The 24,941-nt window shown below is 43.4% G+C and overlaps 1 pseudogene; it reads left to right on the top strand.

Moving 5' to 3' along the window:
* The first annotated feature begins 1,086 nt into the window (after window positions 1-1,086).
* On the top strand, window positions 1,087-24,084 carry LOC138811609 (transcriptional regulator protein Pur-beta-like; annotated as a pseudogene).
* The last annotated feature ends 857 nt before the right edge of the window (window positions 24,085-24,941 follow it).

Here is a 24,941-nt window from a genome sequence, read left to right as displayed (position 1 = left end):
TTCTGCCACTCTGCTGGTCCTCAGAGCTGACCTATGGGCAAAGGATGTCTATATTCCTGTCTAGTGACCTGGGCCAATTCAACCTGACCACACACAATGGGACCACAGATCTCTACACAGATCAAATGCCTGAATGTATGTAGGTGCAACCTGGAAAAGGCTCATCTTCTGTGTGTCTGCTTCCCAAGGGTGTAGGCATCACTCAGAGACTACGAGCACATCTGGTTCAGTGGCCCAATACAAGGGCCTAGCCCCAGACTCCAGTGAGCCCTCAGACGTCCTTTCCCTGTACCTTCCCTCTTCACTCATGCCATGTGCACAGGCCAGAATGCCACCACTCCCTCATGTCCCAACCCTCATGCTCCTGCATCCACAACCCCATACAGCCAAGCCCAATCCTACCTCTGCTACCTCAACCTCAGGGCCCTCACGATTCTCAAAACCCCTTTCAGTCTTAGCCTTGAACACTAATCTCTCTGCCTTTGGTCTCGCCCACTGAGCTCACTTAAACCTCAACCTACTCAAGGCTCCTTGTAAACTGTTTACATCCTCCTGTTCCTCATTCTGCAGTGCAGCTTTCACCACTCGCTACCAGCTATCTTGCTTGTACCCTGCTTATGCAATCTGTCCCCCAAACTCCCTTCCCACTAATGACAAAATGCTATTTCCTAGTGGAAAGAATGCCCTTCAGCACTTGGTAGGGGTAGGTGAAGTTGCCCACCCCCACTCAAGAGTCTGACCCTGGAGAGCATCTCCATGGCAAACCCACCTGGCATTTACTACACCATATCTTCCCATGACATAAGTGTTCTGCCTGCAGGGCAGGTCGTGATGGCATTGGACTAGAATAATTGCATGTCTGAGGTCCAGAATGCCTGACAGCCTACACCTTGGGCTACCTTTTGCCACTAGTGACAAGCAAGTTTGTCAGGACTTACTTTGTCATTTCTCTGCTTCTGGACTCTGAGCTCCTCCAGGACCAGAGACATTTAAGCTTATAAGACAAAAATGCAATGCCCAGAGGTAGGGACAAACCACATCTCCTCCTTGGGCTGCCAGAAGGAAAGGACCTTCCTCACCTGCACCATGGCCTCCACACCCACTAAGCCAAAAGAGCCAGAGCTGGGTAACAGCTACCAGGCCATCAGACAGGGCCAAGTCGTCCCTCCAGATAACTCAGGGCTCTGTTTAGAGAAGGTCTCTGATCTGTCAGCTCACAACCTAACCACCTCAAGTCCAGCTGTAACCATGGGCAGGATCACAGGTAAGCAGGAAGTCCTCAAGAGGGATTTGGCAGCACTCACTATGAACTGCCCTCGCCTGTCCCAACACATATCACATGAAAGCCCCCCCCCCCAACTCCAGAGGACATTCTTCAGCAATCCTTACCAACTCCCAATGGCTATGCTTTGGCATAGATCAGAATCCACAGATGCACAGTGTGATCCCCTATTGCTAGCGATCTCCAGTATCAGAGCAGCAGAGGACATGGCTGGGTGTAATCCAGAGATAAGTGCAAATGGGGAAGGAGCCTTGCGACCCTAGCCCCATCTCTGTCCTCAGCTGTGGCTTTGTCAGTCCCTACACATCCACATCGACTGAGGCAGTTCCTCCACTAGGTGTCCTCCGTCGTCCCGACAGAGCTGGTCCTGGGCACACATTTGAACAGCAGATTCCTTGAGGTCCACGGCCTGAATAACAGGTCCAAGGAACTGCCAAAAATACTCTGGTTCTACCTGAGAAGCATGGCTTGTGTTCCTTCTGAGAAGGAACAGACAGGGAAGGGTCCCCTGGCCTAGTGGTGGGGAAACAGAAGTCATGACTTGGTCCATATCAGTGGACAGAAAGATTAAAAAGGCTCAATGGCAGTGCAAGACTGAGGTACTATTGGTGTCTTTCTCATTGTAAAGCACCTTGATCAAGTGGCTAGGTCCTTTACCTCTGAAAGGATGTCAGGAAACAGAGCTTGTGTCTATGCTGTCCTCAGAATGCTGGGAATTGAACTCAGACACTTTCACACAGTAGAAACCTGCTTTAACCACTGGTCTACCTCCTCAGTCATTGGCTTTCTTTTGAGACAATCTCACTATGAAGTTAAATCCTGGCCTCCAGCTGCTCTCTACCTGTCTCTTCCACCTAAGTACTAGAATTATAGATGTGACCCAGCCCATCTACTCTTGTTTTCCCCTTGAGATCTGCTTAGAGCCAGGTCATCTTCTAAGTAAGAATTCATCAAGGCAACTTGGATGCAGAAGCATTTCCCTGTCCATCCATGGCTGGCTCAGTCATCTAAGTCTCTACATGAAAGTCAGGCACACATCCATGCTGCGCATCTCCTGGATCTGCCTAAGATGACACTCCTGAGAATAAAGCAAGGCCTGGTCATTCCCAGAGAGGAAGAAGCCCCAGAGAGTACACTATTGATCCCCTAGTGAGGACGTGGCTAGTAACACAAGCCCTGAACATGTAGACTTTGCACCAAGACCTCAGGTGAGCTTCTTTTATCCTGAAGTGTGAAGTGGTGGCCTGATTATCTAGCACTTATACCAGTGGGTTGCGAGCCCAGGATGTGGCAGGTAGAAGTGCTCATGTACAGCAACAAAGTCCCATTAGGGACTGGCCTAGCCACCCACTCCTTGGTCTAGCACATATAGGTTTTTTGACAGTGTGACAAAAAGGAAGAGGGAACAGAGCCAGCATTCCAAGAGAGGTTTTCTAGGTCTCTGAGGCTCAGCTGTGCTCTCTGCTGGGCAGTGGCCCTCAGGATGTTGGCATAGATGCATTAGAGTCTCTGGTGTGCATGGTACATGAAACACTTTCAGCTTTTGCTGGCTGCAGAGCAGGCCAACCTGCAAGCAGGCAGCAGGCAGCAGGCACAGCCTGGCACTCAACCAAAGACCCTGATGTAGGCTACCCAAGGTAGAAGGTGAAAGGTAAGAGTGGGTTTTACAGACACACACTGAGTCAGAGATCCTGAGGGAGGAACCCCACCAGCTGTTGCTCCAACCAGCCCTGCAGTGGATGGTGCTCAATTCTGAGACTCAATTTAAAGTCGCATGAGCAGAGTACAAATCCATACATTCCAGCCGTGTGACCTTCAACCAATGCCAGTCTTCGCACTTAAGAATAGTAATTCCTCTCTATAAAATGGGCTTATTCACCACTGGCAGCAAGTATGGCAGCCTTTCGGTCATCACGGTCAGCAAAGGCAGCCTGGAAGGTGGTCACCCAATGGTGGTGGTGCCCTATGATGACAGGCCACAGTCTCCTTGTCACCATTGGCGAGCACCTGGAAGCCCACTTGGGTACAGTACCCCAGCTCAGTAACAGCCACTGGCCCAGCACACAAGAATTCTCCTTGGGCGATGAGCAGCGGGAGCGCGTGAGAAGCCGGCAGGCAAGGCTGGGGGGCCCGGGAGCGCGAGCCGCAGGGCGGAGGGCGGGGGCGCGAGCACAGTGGGCAGCGGCAAGGCAGTAGCCAAGAAGATGGTGGACAGCAACAGCGGCAGCTAGCACTGCGGCGGTGGTGGCGGCAGCGGTGGCGGTGGCGGCAGCGGTGGCGGCAGTGGTGGCGGCCAGCAGGAGAAGCAGGAGCTGGCCTCGAAGCGGATGGACATCCAGAACAAGCGCTTCTACCTGGATGTGAAGCAGAACGCCAAGGGCGGTTTCCTGAAGATCGCAGAGGTGGGCACGGGTGTCTCCAAGAGCCGCCTCACGCTGTCGATTGTGGTGGCGGCCAATTTCCGTGACTTGCTGGGTGACTTCATTGATCACTACGCGCAGCTGGGCCCCAGCAGCCCCGAGCAGCTGGCAGCGGGCGCTGAGGAGGGCGGCAGGCCGGCGCACCTCAAGAGCGAGTTCCTGGTGCGTGAGAACTGCAAGTACTACCTGGATCTCAAGGAGAACCAGCGCGGCCCCTTCCTGCACATCCGCCAGACCATCAACCGCGGCGGCGGCTTTGGCGCAGGCCCAGGGCCCGGCGGCCTCCAGAGCGGCCAGACCATCGTGCTGCCTGCGCAAGGTCTCATCGAATTCCGACACGCTCGCCAAGCTCCTCGATGACTACGGAGGCGAAGACCACAAGCTGGCCGGAGGCCCAAGAGTCGGTGCCGGTGGCGGGGGGGGGGGGGGGGGGGGGGGGGGGGGGGGGGGAGGGCTGTACGGGGAACTCCTGGAGGGCACCTCTATTACGGTGGACTCCAAACATTTCTTCTTCGATGTGGGCTGCAACAAGTAGGGAGTTTTTCTACTGTGTGAGTGAGGTGAAGCCGTCCTACCGCAATGCCATCACCATGCCCTTCAAGGCCTGGGACAAGTTTGGTGGCGCCTTCTGCCGGTATGCGGATGAGATGAAAGAAATCCAGGAGCGGCAGAGGGATAAGCTTTACAAGTGTCATGCTGGGGGGGGGGGGTGGTGAGGAGTCCTAAGGCGAGGAGGTAGATGAGGATTGAAATAGCAGCTTTCCCCCCTGGCCTCCCCCACCTTGTTACCCGCGCCCCCCACCCCCCATCCCCCTGGCTAGTTCCCATTCTTGCTCATTCCCCTGTGAGCTAGTGGAGAGGGAGCCCGGGAGGCCACCAAGGGAGAAAAAAAAAAAACAACAAAATTAAAAAAAAATAATATAGTTAAGAGAAATAACCATAAGACAACAGTCTTGAACAGTGAGTAAAGCAGTAAAGTTCCAGAAATTGACAGCAACCTGCAGAGGACAACAGCATCTCCTCACCTGCAAGTGTCTCAGCTTCTATTTCCCACCCGAGGTTCCTAAGCTCATCTAGATAATCCTGAAGGGGATAGATTTCAGTCTGGGCCCCTAAACACATCTGACTTACCCAGATCCATCTGTGTATAACAGTTGAATTTGTGTTGTACCTGGGTAAATCTAAAGTATCTCTCCAGGCCGAGCCGCCGTTGCAGTGTCTATCCTTCACCTTTATTCTAATCAGCCTTTTGGATCGAGATCTTCACGGAAATTCTTGAGACAGAGAGACCTTTGCAGTTACCCAGTCCTGAGAGTCCAGGTTTATGAAAAGGAATGCAATTTTACACAATCATGGACAAGGCAAAAAAGAATTCAAGAAGCCATCAGTGAATCAAAACAAATTGGATTTTTTTAAATGATTTTGCATGGAACCTGGCCCCATGTCTTTTCTTTGCAGAATTGTTTTCCGGGATGCAAAAATTCAAAAGCCAATGCTTGAACTAGAGAATTCATTACTAAAATAGTTTAAAAGTTGGGCAAAAGGAATTTTTTTTCAAAAAATAAAAGCAGTTTTACATTGGGGGTTGCTGAGGTAGGCACAATACGTCAGGCATAAAGCACAAGGCAAACTCGTTGAGTGGATGGGTTGCTGCTCACTAAAGTTCTTCCCTTGATCTCTAAAGGTGGAGGTCATTACCAAGAAATGGCATTGGTGTGAATGAGACCCAGATCCCATGGCTCTAGCATATGAGCAAGTGAATTATGGCTAATTTGTCTGTTACAGCCACTGATTGGCTGCATTTTTAACTGTAAAACGATGATTTTCTGCAAAAGGGAAAGTATGGCTACAAGCCTGAGCTTTAATGGAATATGCATCCTCACAGAGAAGTTGGAAATAACTAAAACTGAAGTCTTAATTCACCTTCAGTTTAATCTGTGGATTTGTTCAAATAGTAAAGATCCTCAGGTTCAGAATTACAGCATCATTTATTCTTTAAAACAAATTTTTAAGAAATTGATCCATCTTATTAGTACCTCACAATCAAAGTTGGCAAATGATGGATGAATGATTAAAGCAGTGCACCCGGTGGAAGCTGAAATCCATCTGTGAATGGAATTGATGTGAACGTGAATATGCTGACTATATCCTGGAAGCATTTTTATACCATCTTGAAATTGCAACATACTGGGATTGGCCAGTTTATCCAGCTGTCTTTCAAGAATAAAAGTTGGGGTTTTCATGGATCACCTCTTCTATATTTTAAGTGGATTTTCAGTAGAAATGATTTTTATTAATCAAGTAAATCCCACCCCATCAAAAGGTATTTCTAGAAATGTCACAGGCCTAGGAAACTTTGAATTGAATGGGAGCTAAGGTTCTTTCCAAAGTTTTCAGGTATTCTTTGTGTGACACCTTCTCAACCAGGAGGCAAGTAACCCCATCTCCACAATCTTAGTATTTTTTAACTGCATGCCTGCCCTTTATTTGAGCTGCCTTTTTAATTTATTGCATATCCTTTTTATTATCTTATTTTGGTATTCAATCTATACAATCGTTTTCTATTTATTGGGAAATAAGTAATATACAAAACGGTCATTTTCATGTATTTGTGGCTGAGAGGGAGGGAGATACTTATGTATATAAAATTAGGCCTTTTTAAAAAAAACTAGACTATGACTCAGAATAATGTTGATCTTAGGTTCAAAGAAATAGAAGAGTCACAAACATTGGTGCCCTTTTCAGACTATTTCTCTACTCACATCATTCACAGTAGAATTTTTAAACATTTTTATAGCTTTTCTTTTCAAATTTTCTCCTTTGCCAAGAATGTTTACTAAATTGTATGGGAGCAATAGTATTTTTGATGTTTTAATGACATCTGTATACTTGTACTGTATTTTGTACAACAAGGCAGCTGTTTTCAATAATGTCTTGCTGTATTTACCTATGTGTTTTGAGTGTTTTGTTTCTTTGCTGCGGAGAACAAATTCCTAGTTTTAGTAAAGGAGATGAGAAGCTAGCATTAGGCTTGCAGAAACTGTTTAAGTTTCAACTCTGAGGCAGCAATGGAAATTAAGGTTGCAGCTATTAGTTGATCGCTATAACTTTTGCATTTTCAAATCATGTACAATTCCTGTATAGACCAACTTATTTTCTTGCTTCAGTGGTGATTCTGTTGCTCAGCTGCAGTGAGCCCGTTCAATTTTGCAAAGGTGCAGTACCTCTCCTTTTCAAGGGAGTGGTTTATTAATCTTTTATCTTTTCTTTTTATTTGGCTGAATTGCAGTAACTAGCCTTGCCTTTCTATTCTGTAGAAATGACAGGGTCTTCACAATCCTTTACCAGTGGCTACTAAGCTATAATTAGCTGAATAGAAAGAATGTAGAAGTGGTCTGAGGCGTATAGAGTATATGCCAAGAACACTACCATATATGGCATCAGCTTTGGTTACCAGAGAAATTTTCTTAGTCATAAGACCATATAACAGTTATATATCATATGTAAGTCTTTAGATATCAATTTGAGAATCCTCCAAAAAAAGGAACAAAGAATGCATAAGCTATGTGTTGGCAAAAGTAATTTATATTAAAATTTTGACCTGCCTGTGTAAGATTAAGTGGTGAATGTCCTAGTGGTGGGTTTTTTAGTCTTAAACCAATCTCTGAGGTTTATTTTTCCTGCAGGGGTGTTTCCTCGCCTCTCTTCCACTGTAGGAAGATTGCAGAAGGATGTGGATTAATTGTAGCATTTCACTGATCCTCATTCCTGTGACTAGGGACAATAGAAATCTGCAGAGCATGGAGATTCATTCATTAATACTAGCTTATTAAAGGAAATAGTCTTTGTTCCAGTTAGATAATGGCATTACACAAACTCTGGGAAGCAACTAACTTTTTTGTTTTGTTTTTAGCTGCTTACTACAAACGCTTTAGAAGTTGTTTTTTAAAATTTGGCAAACATCCCAGCTAATGAAAATAGTTACATTCCTTAGAAATAGGGAACTAAAACTCCTTTTCAAAAAATTGAGTTTTATTTCAAACTAGCTACAGAGATAAGCCTTTTTTTTTTCAAACAGTCAAAAGAGTCGGTCTCTGTGAAGAGATGTAACTCTAGGTTTCTATTGTCCCTTCTCATCATTTCAGCAAGTGAAATGGCAAATCTGGTGAGCAGATCTTTCAGTGCATATGCTGCACCAAACAAAATGTCAGTCTGTATAGCACCAAAAATCAATCTGAAAAGTAAACCCAAAACCCCCAAATACCCTATGGAACTAATTAACGTGAATGCTTTTAAAACAAATTTAAAATGAATAAATCTGTCAAAGTGAAAAAAAAAGAAAAGAAAATTTCAGCTTATGCCAAGGTGACCTAGGGTTTCTCCTATTCCATCCTTAATGTTTTCAGAGTCTAGCACTGCATTCTAACACAACTTAGGGAACCCATTATATTCGTTCAAAGTAACTGCTAAAAACAGGGCCAGCTGTCTAACACTTGTCAAACAGTGCAAGTAAATGAGTTTAATATATGTACACAGTGCATGTGTACATACCTAGAGTCCTACAACAAGAAAGATATTCTGATACTTATGTGGTACATATGCTGCCTCTTTCTACTATTTCGTCTTTCTAGAGTAATACCATATGCACAGCAATGGCTGCAAGATGAACTCACCACCTTCTAGGAGATGTGTGGACTGATCATAGAAACAAAAACATGTATATTTTCTCTTGATGTACATATTATGAAAATATATGCATGCTCATATGTGTCTAAAGGTTGAGTATATTTTGTAGCTATATGACTCCGTATGTTACATAAGCACTGAGAAATGTAAGGAAGGACTGACTAAAGGTTACCTCAGAAAAATTACTGAGACAGGCCTCTGGACTCATTATTTTTTCTGTTTAATTGGAGATAGAATCTTACAGACTTTTCTACTTTATGGAGCTTCAAACTACAATCTCCCATGTCTCAGACTCCTAAGTAGCTAGAGTTACAGGCATGCCAGATTGGAGATGTAGCTTTAGTGGGGAAGCATCATCCTTGAGAGTAAAAGCTAATGAAGTGAATAAGGGCTTGAATTCAAGCACTGGTATGGGGTATATGAGCTCACACATGCATACAAACACACATTAACAAGAATGAAACTCTGGTGTCCCAGCTATATCTGTATACTTTAAATCACCTGTAGATTGTGGCTTAATAATCTAATAATACAAAAATTAATCCTCAAGCTCTCTCCTCTTTATCACATTAGGTGTCTTAATTACCTTATTAGGGTTTTTTCCTTTTCTTTTTTTCTTTGTGTGTGTGTGTGTGTGTGTGTGTGTCTGTGTCTGTGTGTGTCTGTGTCTGTGTGTGTCTGTGTGTGTGTGTATGTGTGTTATACGCACACTCTGGTGTACATATAACAATACTTAGACTTGAACACTGTGAATTGGCAAGATGCTTTTGCTTCTTCTCTCAAGGCTGTTGATCTACCCCTTGAAGTACAGAACCACTTCCATCTCTTTTCGGGAGAGAAGTGTCCCATTCATTTTCTAGGCCAAGCAGGGCTCAATCAGAGGTCTTTATATCTCACCCTCATGAGTATATTTGTTCTTATGTGCTAAACTCATCAGGCAATAGTCTTAGTTAAAATTAAAAACAAATCTGGGACAGTACTTAGGCCTTGATTAATGCCCTAGGACCAGCACAAAAAATAAATGCAGTTTCTTGTGATAATTAGACTTCACTTATTGCTATTTCTAGGATTATCATCTATGTCAAGGGTCTCTGGAATGTGACTTCCTCCATAGGTAAGGGATCATTCTAAATCAATCAGTCAAAAGTAACCATAAATCCTCCATATATTACCTTTGTAATGTCAATTACATTTGTTAAGATTTAATTAATGCTATGACATTTTTAGACCTCAAACATCACTAAGGACTTTTTTTAGAAAATATATTTCTATCTCTATTAGTATTCTACCCACTGTGACACTGAAGAAGTGAAATCATACACTACCCAACTTAAAGGCCTACACCAAGAAACAATTAGGTGGCAGACATTGATACAGGCAAGTTGTACCCTGCATATTCTCCTAAGTCAATTAATACTAAAAACATGGACATAGGCCAGCCTGTGTTGTAGTTGAATATCTTGTCTCAAGAACAAAAAGTGAGGCCTGAGAACGTGGCTTGGTGGGAGATTGCTTGCCTAGCAGCCATGAAGCCCTGAGTTTGATTCCTCAGTAAGATATAAACAGAAAAAGCTAGAAGTACATTGTGGCTCAAGTGGAAGAGTGCTAGCCTTAAGTAAACGAAGCTCAGGAAAATGACCAGACCCTGAGTTCAATCCCCAAGACTGGTTAAAAATAGGTGAATACAGGAAGCAGGGAGAAGAGGTACAGAGCTATTTATCGGAGCCTACATTTTCCCAGCCTTCATGACCTTTCATCTTGTGATTTGTTTTCATTCTATTCAGTGGTCAACAAACTAGTTTCCACTGAGTCTCTGAATCTTGTGTTATTGAATGTTAGGAATCTTAATTTTGGTATTGGGGATTTTGCTAAATGGAAGAGCACTTGCCTGACAACTGCCAGGCCCTGAATTTGTTCTCAGGTCTGAAAATAAAAATTCTTTAATCTTATTTAATTTGTGACTTACTTCACAGAAGAAATAAATGAATTCACTCATTCATAGAATCACAAATTGATACATTTTCTGGGCTCATTTGAGAAAATTTACCATGAAAAAGCATAACATAAGTTACACACTTATGGTTCACACTTGTAATCCACACCACTCAGGAGGCTGACATTGGAGGATTATGGTTTGACGCCAGATGGTGCAAAAAACTCCATGAGTCTCTTATCTCAACCAGTAAAAAGCAACTGGCAAAAAAAAAAGAAACCGTAGCTGTGACTCAAGCCGTAGAATGCTAGCCAAAAGGTCCAAAGCTACAGGGCAGCACCCAGTCACTTAGGTCATGTCCCAGAAGAACTGGCAGGAAAAAAAAAGAACTCAAATTCAAAACCGCTTTATTAGGTTCAAAATAGTTCATAATCATTGAGGAAAATTTGCCATTTTGAGCCAAAAAAACAATCATTTTTCTACTAATGACACAGAATAAAACATTTTACTTCTTAATTAGTGTTAAATCATGTAGGATTTCACTGTGTGGAAAGGTATCTTTTCTAATGATAGCAGAAAATTTCAGCATCACTTCATGTATTATATCCCAGGACTGTAAAACATATAAAGTTAGATTTGGGAGTGACGGAAAGATGGTGGAGGAGAAGCTGGAGGCAAAAGAAGCTCTCACATAGAAAACAGTTTTAGAGTTCCAGTGAACAGTCCTAAGCCAGAGAATCATACCAAGTGTGCCATCAGAGGACAGAGAGTTAGGCCAGAGAGGGAAAATCCAGGCAAGGAGACAGATCGGAGCTCTTGAAAGCAGCTGCCACTGCGGCAGCAGCAGCGGCAGCGGCGGCAGTGGCAGTACCTCCATACATGAAACAGAAAGAGGCTGGGACGAAAGAGCCAGATGCGGCAGGCGAGCGGATTTTACTCAACACCAGCAAGAACCGACAAGGAGCAGACATCTTCATGCTGCAGTTCGCAGACCAGAGACAACCCAGGAACCAAGACTCGGCTTGAGTAGAAGCCTAACATCCTCACTCCTTCTCAGGGAGCAGAAGAGGGAAGGCAACCCCCCCCCATCTTGGATACTGATAAAGCTCAGCAGAGCTGCTAGCTCCAACTCAGGCCTTGGAATAAAACTAGCGTCATTTAGCAGGTCACAAGAACTTAATGGCGGTGTGACCTGCCAGACTCAGCTCCACCCAGGGAAAAGTCACTCAGTTCAGGCACCAGCCCTAGTAGTGGCTTTCTTCACTGGGTAATAAGAGCCAGAGGCTGCCCCTCCCTTTAGCAGCCTCGACATCAGTAAAAAGAAACCCCGAGAGTGGCTCCAGGCTGGGCTCTGTGAGTTTCTCACAAACTAGCCCCCAGGAAAAGCTACTGTTTGCTGAAAGGCCTCAACTCAACCCAGAACCTAGCCTCATCAGAGCATCTCCAAATTTGAGGAAAAAGCCATCTTCCTCTTTTGTGATAATCAAAGCAGATCTGCCTACCATTTGACTAACCTGGGAGGAGGATTGCAAAATCCTGGGTAAAGCAGAGCATTTTTCTGCCTGTCCAAATAAACTGACTTAAGAAACCAACCAAGCCACAGGACCACAAGCAGACCAGAGATTCCAACCAGAGGCTGATTAGAGACACAAGGGAGATACAGGATTTTTCCCAACCCTTCCAAAAAAATCAAATAACTTTTCTTTTCCTCTTCTTTTTTTTAAATACTTTTACAAATTTTTTTTTCTTTTCTAAAACTTTTTAATTTTTAATTTTTAACTCTTTATGAAAAAAATTTTTTTCTAGTAATTTTTTCCCCCTTATAATCTTTATTTTTGGGATACATGCGTGCGTGCGTTTTTCTTTCTTTTTGTTTCTTTTTTTTTTAATTCTTTTTGTTTTTTGCTTAGCTTCATTGAACTTCTGATCTTTTTTTTCTTTCGTCCTCATCCTTCTCACCTTTTCCTCTCTTTTGTTCTTCTTTATGGGACTTAATTGTTGTTCTGCACATCCTCAGATAAACCCGTAATTGATTATTAGAAGCTATCTATCCCTCATTGTGTACACACTTAATCCACAAATTTATTACTCAATTCAAAACTTCTGAGACTTAAATTCCTTAAAAGCAGTACTACCTCTTTATACCTATATAATATTTTAAGTATTTTTTAAGATATCACATCTCCTTTATATCCCTCCCCTGCTCTCATTATATTCACATTCTTTGAATAATTTGTTCTCGATTCTGCATATTATTCATTTTTATTTTTCTATTTTTTCTGGTCTTTTTTATTCTTTCTCTTTCTTCTTGTTTTCTCTCTCTCTACTTTCATCCTATCCAATCAATTTCCAGCTTTGAGACTAGGACTTAGTTAAGGTAACTCTCCCTATAGCTTCCCACATCACTCTATTCCTATTTTGTAACAACATCTCTCCCTAGCCCTAATAATTTCTGGTTTACCAAATTCTTCTTTGCGGTTCATAGCCCATTAATATATAGTTGTTTGATGTTGAATAGAGGTATCTGTTGAACTAGATTGTATCTGCAGACTATTGACTGTGCAAATTCAGACTTTGGTTGATGCTTGCCTGAAGTTATTGTTCTAGCACAAAACTGGTGTTACTTTCATCCCAAATGGGCAGAGTAAGCCGGAAAACCACAAGAAAAATGGCAAGTTCGGGTATTTCCACACCCACTCATGATAATCAGGGGACAGAACAGATAATGAATAATCCAGAGGAGAGTTCCCAAATAGCTCTAAAAAAACTGCTGGCAAACATGATAAATGAAAAGATTGAGAACATACAAAGAACTCTGTATGAGCATGATAGGGAGAGAGAGGAGGCAAACAAAAGGTCAATGCAAGAAAAGATTGAAAACCTAAAAAAGGCTCTGTATGAGTGTGATGGGAGAGAGAGGAGGCAAACAATAGGTCAATGCAGAAAAAGATTGAAAACCTACAAAGGACTCTATGAGTGTGAGAGGGAGAGAGAGGAGGCAATCCAAAGGTTTATACAGGAATATCATGAGAGTGAGGAAGCTACTCAAAAACTGATACAGGATTTGCATGAGCAGCTTGAGAATACTTAAAGAGAAAGGCAGGAATGGCATGAACAGGCTGAGAACACTCAAAGAGAACTACAAGAATGGCATGAACGGGAGGAAGCTAACCAAAGAGTAAAACAGGAGTTGAGAGACCAGGATGAGAATACACAAAGATCACTAAAGGCATTCATGGGATCCATTAAGAAAGAGCTGAAGGAAATTAGGGAGACCACAAAGTGAATGCTGAATGGAACCCAACAGAAGGAATGGGATTCCAAGGAAACCATAACCAATCAACTAAGTGATTTGAGAACAAATACTGAACACCAAATTAAGGAAGTAAAGAAGTTCATACAAGATCTAAAACAAACTTCAACAAAGAATTTGAAGCGATAAAAGCTGACCAACTAGAAGGAAAAGAAATAAAAAACAAAGTAGAAAGTGTTGACAGCAGGTTAGACCATGCAGAAGATCAAATCTCGGGGATTGAAGATAGCCTAGATATTATAGAGAAAGAACATGCAACCATCCAAGACAAGTCCAACAAATATGATAGATCTATCCAACACTTGGAAGACACCATCAGAAAGCCTAATATAAGGATAATGGGTGTAGAGGAGCACGTAGAAACAGAAGTTAATGGTCTAGGGAATTTCTTTAACAGGATCCTAGCAGAGAACTTCCCAAACATACAAAAAGATAGGCCTATTCAGATACAAGAAGCATTTAGAACCCCAAATAGACCAGACCACAATAGGACATCCCACCGTCACATTGTAATCCACACAGGATCAACTCGGACCGAGGAAAAGATCCTTAAATCTGTCAGGGAGAAAAGGTTAATCACCTACAAAGGGAAACCAATTAGAATCACCTCAGAATTCTCAGCAGAGACAATCAAAGCAAGAAGAGCCTGGAATGACGTATGCCATGCCCTAAAAAAAAAAACTATCAACCAAGAATACTGTAACCAGCTAAACTCTCCTTCATAACTGAAGGCCAAATAAAAACCTTCCATACTACAGAAAAATTGAAACAATACATCTCCACCAAACCAGCCCTACAAAAGATTCTTAAAGAAGTCCTACACATAGAAAACCAACAAAACCACAATAAAGGCCAAGAAACCGCACCCAAACTGAGAAGCCAATAGCCATAGGAAGAACCCAGTTTTTGCAGCCCCCAAGAAGGTGGATAACATGGCAGGAACTCCCAAATACCTCTCAGTCCTATCTCTTAACGTTAACGGACTGAACTCTCCAATTAAGCGACATAGACTGTCTAGTTGGATAAAAAACAAGACCCTTCTATCTGCTGCCTGCAGGAGTCACATCTTGCCCGTAAAAACAAACACATTTTCAATGTTAAAAGCTGGAACAAATCTACCAAGCAAAGGGCTCTCATAAACAGACAGGAGTTGCAATCCTAATCAGATAAAATAGACTTCAAATTAAAACTCGTGAGAAGAGATAAAGAAGGTCGCTACATACTAATTAAAGGATCTCTCCTTCAGGAGGATATTACAATTCTAAATATCTATTCGCCAAACAATGGAGCACCCAAATTTATCAAAGAAACACTACTTTCCCTCAAATCCCATATAGATCCAAAGATATTAATTGTTGGGGATTTTAACACACCATTCACCCCACTAGATAGATCAACTCGGCAAAAACTCAACAGAGAGACCGCAGATCAAAACAGCTGCAGAGATGAACTAGACTTAACAGACATCTACCGAATATTTCACCCAGCAGAATCAGAATACACGTTTTTCTCAGCAGCACATGGAACATTTTCTAAAATAGACCACATTTTAGGCCACAAAGCAAACTTGTCTAAATTCAGAAACATTGAAGTTATACCTTGCATTCTTTCTGACCACAAGGGAATAAAATTAGAACTCAAAACCAAAAGCCAACAAAGAAAGTCCGGTATCATATGGAGGCTGGACAACAAAATGCTGAATCATGAGTGGGTCATGGAAGAGATTAGAAAGGAAATTCAAATGTCCATGCTATTCAACAAAAGTGAACACACAAATTACCAGCTCCTCTGGGACATAGCAAAGGCAGTACTCAGAGGCAAGTTTATAGCTCTGAGCTCCTACATCAACAAATTGGAGAGATATGAATCCAAAAATTTAATGAGACATCTGAACCTCCTTGAAAAAGAGCAGCAACATAAACCACAATCCAGTAGATGGAAAGAAATAATTAAAATTAAATCACAAATAAATGCATTAGAATCCAAAAAAACTAGAGAAAGAATCAACAAAAAAAAAGAGTTGGTTCTTCGAAAAACTCAACAAAATTGACAGACCCTTAGCAAATCTTATCAGTAAAAGAAGCGAACACACTCAGAGATGAGATTGGATACATCACCATGGAAACAACCAAGACTCAGAACATTATGAGGGAATACATCTCAAAACTTTATGCTAATAAGTTTGAGAACTTGACAAAAATGGACCTTTTCCTAGCAAATATTGACATGCCAAAACTAAACCAAGATGAGTTAAACCATCTTAACAGGCCCATATCAAGCACTGAAATAGAAACAGCATTAAGAGACCTCCCAGCTAAGAAAAGTCCAGGACCAGATGGTTTTACAGCGGAATTTTACAAGGCCTTCAAAGCAGAGCTTACACCAATACTCCTCCAACTCTTCAATGAAATTGAAATAGAAAGCTCACTACCGAACACATTCTATGAAGCAATCATATTCCTCATCCCAAAACCAGGCAGGGACTCATCAAAGAAAGAGAACTATAGACCCATTTCTTTGATGAATATTGATGCAAAACTTCTCAACAAAATTTTGACCAATTGACTTCAACAATTCATCCAAAAAATCATACACCACGATCAAACAGGATTCATTTCAGGGATGCAAAGTTGGTTCAATATACGCAAATCAAATAATATTATTCAGCACATCAACAGCAGCAAGAATAAGAACCACATGGGTATCTCAATAGATGCAGAAAAAGCATTCGACAAGATCCAAAACTCCTTTATGATGAAGGTTTTGGAAAAATTAGGAATCCATGGAACATTACTCAATACAGTAATGGCTGTATCTGACAAACCTACAGCCAGCATTATTCTTAATGGTGAAAAACTAAAGTCATTTCCTCTGAACTCAGGAACAAGACAAGGATGTCCACTCTCTCCACTTCACTTCAATCTAGTATTAGAATGCCTAGCTACAGCAATAAGACAAGATGCAGACATAAAGGGGATCCAAATAGGGAAAGAAGAAATAAATCACTCCCTCTTTGCAGATTACATGATCTTTTATTTAAAGAATCGCATAGAATCCACTCCCCAATTATTCAAGCTGATTCAAAACTTTGGCAAAGTAGCAGAGTATAAAATTCACCCCCCAAAATCAATGAATTGTCTGTATGTCAACAATGAGAAAAGTGTTGCCGAAACTAGGAAAGTAACTCCATCTTAAATACCCCTCAAAAAATAAAATACCTTTGAATTAACTTAACCAAAGAAGTGAAGGACCTCTATGATGAACACTTTAAATTCATGAAAAGGGAAATCAAAGGAGAACTTAGAAAATGGCAAAACTTCCCAAGCTCCTGGATTGTAAAGATTAACATCATGAAAATGGCAATAGTTCCCAAGGCTATCTACAAATTCAATGCAATACCTATAAAAATTCCAACCTCATTCTTCAAGGAAATGGAAGAGGCAATCCAAAAATTCATATGGAACAACAAAAGACCCGAATAGCAAAAACTCTCCTCAACAGAAAGAACACTGCTGGAGGAATATCAATATTAAATTTCAAACTCTACTATAAAGCCATAGTAATCAAAACAGCTTGTTATTGGCATAAGAACATGTAGAGAGCTGCGAGAGGCCGCACCTGGAAGATGGCGCCTGCTTCCGCCCTCCGCCTTCCCGATGGCGAGTGCTCTCTGTGGTAAACAACTCCTTATATGGCTAAGGCAAAGAATCTGGCTTGCTTCCGCGCACCTGAACCTATTGGTGGTTCCCACGTGGCGTATCAGGGTTGGCTACCCAGCGGGTACTTAAGGCTGTGGGGAATTCTCCCCGGGGTTGGGGGTCAGAAGATTACTCAAAGGTCCTGAATAAACTGCAGAGAGAAAAGTTCGGTGTCGCGTCTTCCTTGCTGGTGGAGGCGGTAGCGACACGTGGTGGCCCGTACGGGGAACTCAGCCATAACCCCAACGAGGACTCAGAACTCTCTGTGGTCAGGGTGGTGCACCGGTAAGTTCCCAGGTAAAAGGGGGAATTCACGACAAGAGCGGGGGTAAGTTCCCAGGTAAAGGGGGAATCCGCGACAAGAGCGGGGGGATTTTTGCTCTTCTCTGTAGATAAAGAGAGAGCAAGAACCCGGGGCTAGTCAGTAGAGTAGCCAAAAGTGAAAGTAAAAGTTTGTTTCCAGCTTGAAATGTTTAAAACATGGGCACTTCTTCTTCGCACCCAATTTTTTTGGCTCTCAATGAGCTACTGCACTCAAAAAAGTTAAAAATAAAAAAGAGTACTTTAGAGAGTTTTTGAATGAATGTGACATCGTTGCCCCGTGTTTCGCTGTCTCCGGAAGCCTCACGGTGGCCTCTTGGGAGAAACTAGGGAGAGACCTAGATTTTGCCTTTGAACAAGGAATGCTTAAGAGCGGAGTGAGACCAATATGGAAACTGATAAGAGGCTGTCTCAAGGACCAGTGTTGCAGTGAGGCGGTAGAGAATGGTCAGGCCGCCTTAGAAATGCTGCAGGAAGAAAGATCGGAAAGGGCAGACAGCGAAAAGGAGGAGAGCCCATGGTTTCCCTTATTTGCAATATCTAGTATAGGTATGAGTCAAGCGGAAAAGCTGAGATAATGTGATGTTAGGGAAATGAACCCTTAAATATGTATTTTAATGTTTTCGTTTCTTTCATGCATGTGTTTCTAATGCATTTATAAGATTATTTCTTTGTTGCTTTGTATGTCCCTCCCCCACAGTGTAACCCCCGCTTTCACTATATTTGATGTCAGTATAACATGTGGAGGAGATGGGGACAAACAAGTCGTTTAAGGATAAAGGTGGACCTGTTGCAACAATGAGAAGTACAAAATGTCATGTCAAAACCAGCTTTACAATGTCGGTGTTGGGGGGGAGGGGGGTATAATTGGGTGGGGGGAGGGGGGAGGCTGGGAAGGGAGGTGAAGGGTAAACAAAGGAGGAGGCTGCAATGCTTGGTAAGAAATGTATGCATTATCCTGCCCATGTAATTGTAGCCCCTCTGTACAGTATGTTCTCAAATAAAATAAAATAAAATTTAAAAAAAAAAGAAAGAAAAGGAGGAGAGTAGAGGGGGGTTATACCCCGATTTTTCCGAACTAGAGACCTCTGAGTCTACAGATTCAGAGGAACTACAATCACTCATAGAACAAATAGAAAAAACAAAGATAAGAAAGAGTAGGAAAGGGAAGGAGAGAGAGGACCCAGATAAAGATGAATGCACGCCCTCCGTGCACCGCCCCACACCTTCGGCCCCTCCACTCTATGCGGAGGACTCCGGAAGTGGCAGCCCCAGCTGTTCTTTCAGCCCAGGCGTGTGGAAAGCGGTCAGAACCGAGTCACATCTAGCCTGTCCAATATTTCAGGGTCCACAGGGACAGCGGTATCATGAACCCTTAGATTTTAAGGTTATAAAATCTTTAGCTGAGTCTGTGTGGACATACGGAATCACAGCCTCCTTTACTGTAGCCCAGGTGGAGGCCCTAAACAGACATTGCATGACACCCGGTGATTGGAGTGGGCTCGCACGAGCTTGTTTGAGCCCAGGTCATTATTTAAATTGGAAGGCCTTTTTGATTGAATTTGCTAGTGAAGAGGCTGCGGCCAATCAGGCTGGGGACAACCCAGCTTGGGACAGAGATATGCTGCTTGGACAGGGGAGATTCGCCAATCAGCAGATAGGCTACCGGGTTCAAGTTTATGAACAAATCAATAAAATTGGCATAAAGGCATGGAAGGCCTTACCAAATAAAAGCGAGGTGAGTGGCAATCTCACCAAAATCCTGCAGGGCTCTATGGAGCCGTTTTCGGACTTTGTTGCCCGTATGGTCGAGGCCGCTGGCAGAATTTTTGGTGACCCAGACACAGCCATGCCATTAATTAAACAGCTTGTTTATGAGCAGTGCACTAAGGAATGCAGAGCCGCCATAACCCCATATAGGAATAGGGGACTAGAAGCATGGATGAAAGTTTGCAGAGAGCTGGGTGGACCACTAATTAAAGCTGGATTAGCTGCTGCTGTGGTGCAATTAACCCAGAAGAAGCGGGGCTGGGAAGGTGGCTCAGTGGTAGAGCACTTGCCTTGCATGCATGAGGCCCTGGGTTCGATTCTTCAGCACCACATAAGCAAAAAGAAAAAAGCCGGAAGTGGTGCTGTGGCTCAAGTTGTAGAGTGCTGGCCTTGAGCTGAAGAGCTGAGGGACAGCGCCCAGGCCCAGAGTTCAGGCCCAGGAAAAAACCTATTTAAAAAATGCTGCAAATTTGTCTAAACAGTTGTCTAGTTATCTTTTAGGTAATTGAACTGGGGAGTTCGACAGCCTGATGGAACAGCTCAGGGTTGCCATCGTCATGGTGAACTCGACCCGATTGGATGCCGGATTGGCCGAGGGCTTATCTTCATGGATCTCCGCTGCTATGAATCATCTTAAGGAATGGGCGGCTTTAGGAGCCCAGACAGGCTTTCTGGTGTTAGCCTCCTTGGTATGCCTGTGGTGCATTTGCCAAATTAGAGGTTCTCAGCGTCACAGTGCAGCCATGATTATCCAAGCCTTTACAGTCATTGGAGCAGGTCAGTCCCCTCAAGCGTGGCTTGCCACCCTAAAACAATGAACACAGATTGCAAAGCCAAAGTACTGCAGTCGAGAGGCATGAGTTTTGCCCTAGAGGAGAGCATGTTTGATTGCACACGGGTTCAATTCGCCTTTTCCCGTCCTTGTGAAAAACGAATCAATGGACAGGCTGAGTCATCCCTAGAGAAGGTACCCTCTGGGAGAAGGCTTGTATGCAGTCCTTGCATTGCACAACAGGGATCAGACCTCTGTTCTCATCTGTGTTCTTTAAACAAAAAAGGGGGAACTGTAGAGAGCTACGACAGGCGGCACCTGGAAGATGGCGCCGGCTTCCGCCCTCCGCCTTCCCGATGGCGAGTGCTCTCTGTGGTAAACAACTCCTTATATGGCTAAGGCAAAGAATCTGGCTTGCTTCTGCGCACCTGAACCTATTGGTGGTTCCCACGTGGCGTATCAGGGTTGGCTACCCAGCGGGTACTTAAGGCTGTGGGGAATTCTCCCCGGGGTTGGGAGTCAGAAGATTACCTAAAGGTCCTGAATAAACTGCAAAGAGAAGAGTTCAGTGTCGAGTCTTCCTTGCTGGTCGAGGCGGTAGCGACAAGAACAGACCCCAGGACCAATGGAATAGAATTGAAAACCCAGAAATGAACCCACAGACCTATCGCCATTTAATCTTTGATAAGGGAGCTAAAACAATAGAATGGAGGAAAGACAGCCTCTTCAGTAAATGTTGCTGGCAAAATTGGTTAACTACATGTAGAAAACTAAAGCTAGATCCTTATATATCACCCTGCACCAGAATCAACTCCAAATGGATCAAAGCCCTCGAAGTCAAATCACATACTCTGAAAACATTACATGATGGAATATGAGAAACCCTAGGTCTCCTTGGCTCAGTCCGATATTTTCTGTATAGAGACCTGGAAACACAACAAAGAAAGAAAAGTTGGACAAATGGGATTGCATGAAGTTGCAGAGCTTCTGCATGGCAAACGACATAGCAAGCAAGATCAATAGAAAGCCCACAGATTTGGTTAATATCTTTACTAGGCATACAATTAACAAGGGTCTCATATCTAAAATATACGTGGAACTCAAAAAATTAAATCCCCCAACAACAAATCCTCAAAGAAACAACTGCCCAATAAATAAGTGGGCTAAAGACTTGAAGAGAAACTTCTCTGAAGAAGAAAGAAGGATGGCCAATAGACACATGAAGAAATGCTCAACGTTCCTAGCCATAAAAGAAATGCAAATCAAAACAACATTGAGATACCACCTCACGCCATTTAGAATAGCTATAATCATGCATTCTAACAACAACAGATGCTGTAGAAGATGTGGACAGAAGGGATCCTTACTTCATTGTTTGTGGGAGTGTAAACTTGTTCAACCACTTTGGAAAGTAGTATGGAGGTTCCTCAAAAGACTTCACATAGACCTCCCCTATGACCCACCATTCCCACTTTTGGGCCTTTACCCAAATGTTTATAAACAAGACCACACTAAAGCTACCAGCACAACTATGTTTATTGCGGCATTATTCATCATAGCTAAGATATTGAACCAACCCAGATGCCCATCAGTATATGAATGGATCAAGATAATGTGGTATATATACACAATGGAAATCTATGCTTCCATCAGAAAGACTGACATTTCCCCATTTGTTAGGAAATGGAAAGGCTTGGAAAAAATTATATTAAGTGAAGTAAGCCAGGCCCAAAGAAACATAGGTCCCATGGTTTCCCTAGTTTGCAATATCTAGTATATGTATTTCAAGCAGAAAAGTTCAGATCATGTGATGTTAGGAAAACGAACCCTTAGATATGTATTTAAATGTTTTTTCTTTAATGCATTTGTTTCTACTGCATTTATAAGATTATTTCTTTGTAGCTTTGTATGTCTCTCCCCCACAGTATAACCTCTGCTTTCACTGTATTTGATGTCATTATAATTTGTGGAGGAGATGGGGAAAAACGAGTCGTTTAAGGATACAGTTTGACTATATGCAACTATGAGAAGTACAAGTTGTCATGTCAAAAACAAACTTTACAACTTTGGTGTGGAGGGGCAGGGGGGGAATGGGTGGGCGGGCGGAGGGAGGCTGGGAAGGGATGTGAAGGGTAAACAAAGGAGGAGGCTGTAATGCTTGATAAGAAATGTACTCATTATCTTGCCCATATAATTGTAACCCCTGTGTACAGTATGTTCACAAAAAATTAAAATTCAAAAAAAAAGTTAGATTTGTGCTCCATGGACTAAATTTCATGACTCATCAAAGAGTATCTTCACAGTACTTAAAGTATTGATATACTCAACATTGAACCTTTTTCCATTCTGTATTATTAATGAGCAAAACATAAATGTTCGTAAGGCTTGCCTTTTCATTGGAAAATTCACAATAATGAATTTTCTAAACTTTCCTTTCTTTTATACAGCAAATAAAACTAAGTATGGTGTGCAGAGAAGTAAGTTAATGTCACCTCTATAATGCTTGGACCTGCTTGATCATCACACGTAGCTGCAGCTCTGTCTTCTTTCAGGCATCCTTTTAGGCCAATTGATCTTCTCCTTAGTGCCCAGGTTAGGTAGCTCAGCAACTTCCCTCCAGTCTCCAAGGATACCTCATGGCTGTTTCATCATTGCAGAAAATAGATTTGTCTATTCTACAAAAAAATAAATGTGATTGGGTTAAGTCTCTACTGACGTAAGATTTTATTTTACATTAGTCTATATTTCCTTCAGGGAATTCCCTAAATGTTTAATTAATGGAAGGAAGGTGCTGGGAAAGAGTGAGGGAACAGAAGACACTGTACAAACAGAAATGTATTTTTTACCTGACTCATTTAATTGTAATCCCTCTGTACATGTTCTTTATAATACTAATAAAGTAAATTAATAAAAAATGTTCAATTAGACCAACCTGGTCAGAATGTAGACATGTCCAACTAGTCACCTAACAAAACTAATGCTTTACACACACTAAGAAGACAGTAAACTCCCAAATAAAGTGTACTTAAATCATTTGCAAGGCCACTCCAGCCCAGCCGCCACCACCACGCTGGGTCCTTTTTCCAAGATGGGGCACCAAGGACACTGCCTCCTGGGCTTCAATGCAGCTGCTATGAGGGTCTGTGGGGCACATCCTTTCCAGCACCGAAGCTGCAGAGTGGAGCCAAGTCAGTACAGCTTGTTGTGGTACACAATGCTGCTGCAGTTGAAAGGGTGGCAGGCTGCACCTGAGGCCTCTGGTGCCCAGCACCCATCTCAGGCTTGAGTCATTGGGAAGCCCCGCGCCGGCAGGGGCAGCTAACATGCTGTGAACCTCCAACTAGCAGTGGGTGCTCCTTGGGCTCAGGCGCCAGCAGCAGCAGAGACTGGGACGGCGAAGCCTCAGGGACCCAGGAGCCTTGGCCCACTGTCCCATGCCTCGCCCCTGCTGACGTCTCCTGTGGACTGGCCCATGGACCCTGCTCAGCATCTGTGAGCACCAGATGCTGCTCATCAGCAGCCTGAGTCCCACACTGCCAGCTGAGCTCCAGCAGCTGAGCACCCCTGGACTGGTTTCTCCACCAGGTCAAGGGCCTCAGGGAGACAGCCAGTGACTGTGCTCATGCCCTACCTCCTCCACCAGGCCTACATGAATTTCAGGCAGCCGCAGGATGAGCCAGAGGCCCGGAAGCAAGTCCTGGCCGGCCAGCAGCTGCCCTATAACCCCAGGCTCAAGGCAGAGCCAATGCACCTGCTCTGCAGAGGCAATGGCAGTGATGGAAGCCACGGAGCTGCAGCAGAAGCACCGCTGCCTCCAGGCCATCCTCAGCTGCCTAGGGGCACCCACACCATCAACCCCCGGGGCTGCCCACTCAGGCTGCCCATATAAGCAGTGCTCATTTTCTTCTGTGTCCTCCCTTACTCTGCCAAATCCCCACGGGTGCCACTGCCTCCTCTGCCAACTTTGCCCTGGACACTCAGCTGCCATAGAGTCCCCTCATAGAGTTCATAAGGGTTGACGGCACTTCTGCGGACAGCCCCCAGTAAAGAATCAAGGAGCACAGTGACAGTATGCAGAAAAAGGTATTCCACACATATTTTGATAGACTATGAAATCAGAAGAAAGCAAAAATTATCAAATTTAACAAAAGAGATTAACCAGGCACCAATGGCTCACAGCTTTTATCCAAGCTCTTCAGAAGGCTGATAACTGAGGATCAAGATTGGAAGCCAGCTTGGGCAGGAAAGTCCCTGAGATTCTTATCTCCAATTATCTACAAACAACAACAACAACAGCAACAGCAGCACCAGCAACAAAACCCCACAAGCAAAGCTGTGTCTCAAAATGATAAAGTGTTAGCCTTGAGCATAAAGCAATGCCAGGGCTCCAGCAGTATCTGCAAAGCCTGACAAGCTCGACTCCCCCAGGATAGCTCACACCCTCAGAGGAGGTTGTGAGGAGGAATCGATCTCTGGGGTACACTTCAACTACCAAAATTTACATGCTCACTAGCACCAAGCAGGTACCATTTATAGCTCAACAACTCATTTCTAGCTCTTTCTCACCACACTTGGGTGGGAAGGTGAGGGAGCTATGGAGTAGCAGGATGCACCATTTTGATTGAGGAGGGGGATATCTGATATCAGACCCACAGTTCTCACCTGGATAGACTAGAACTCTCCAGAAGAAGGCCAAGGTCGACAGATAGAGTCATTCTCTAACAAGTGTAGAAAGGGGAATATTGG

This window comes from Dipodomys merriami, unplaced genomic scaffold, assembly GCF_024711535.1.
Source record: "Dipodomys merriami isolate MVZ:Mamm:240054 unplaced genomic scaffold, mDipMer1.0.p SCAF_54, whole genome shotgun sequence".
In the NCBI taxonomy this organism is placed as follows: domain Eukaryota; kingdom Metazoa; phylum Chordata; class Mammalia; order Rodentia; family Heteromyidae; genus Dipodomys; species Dipodomys merriami.
Note: the sequence above shows the minus strand (reverse complement) of the source record. Positions and strands in the feature narration are given on the sequence as shown.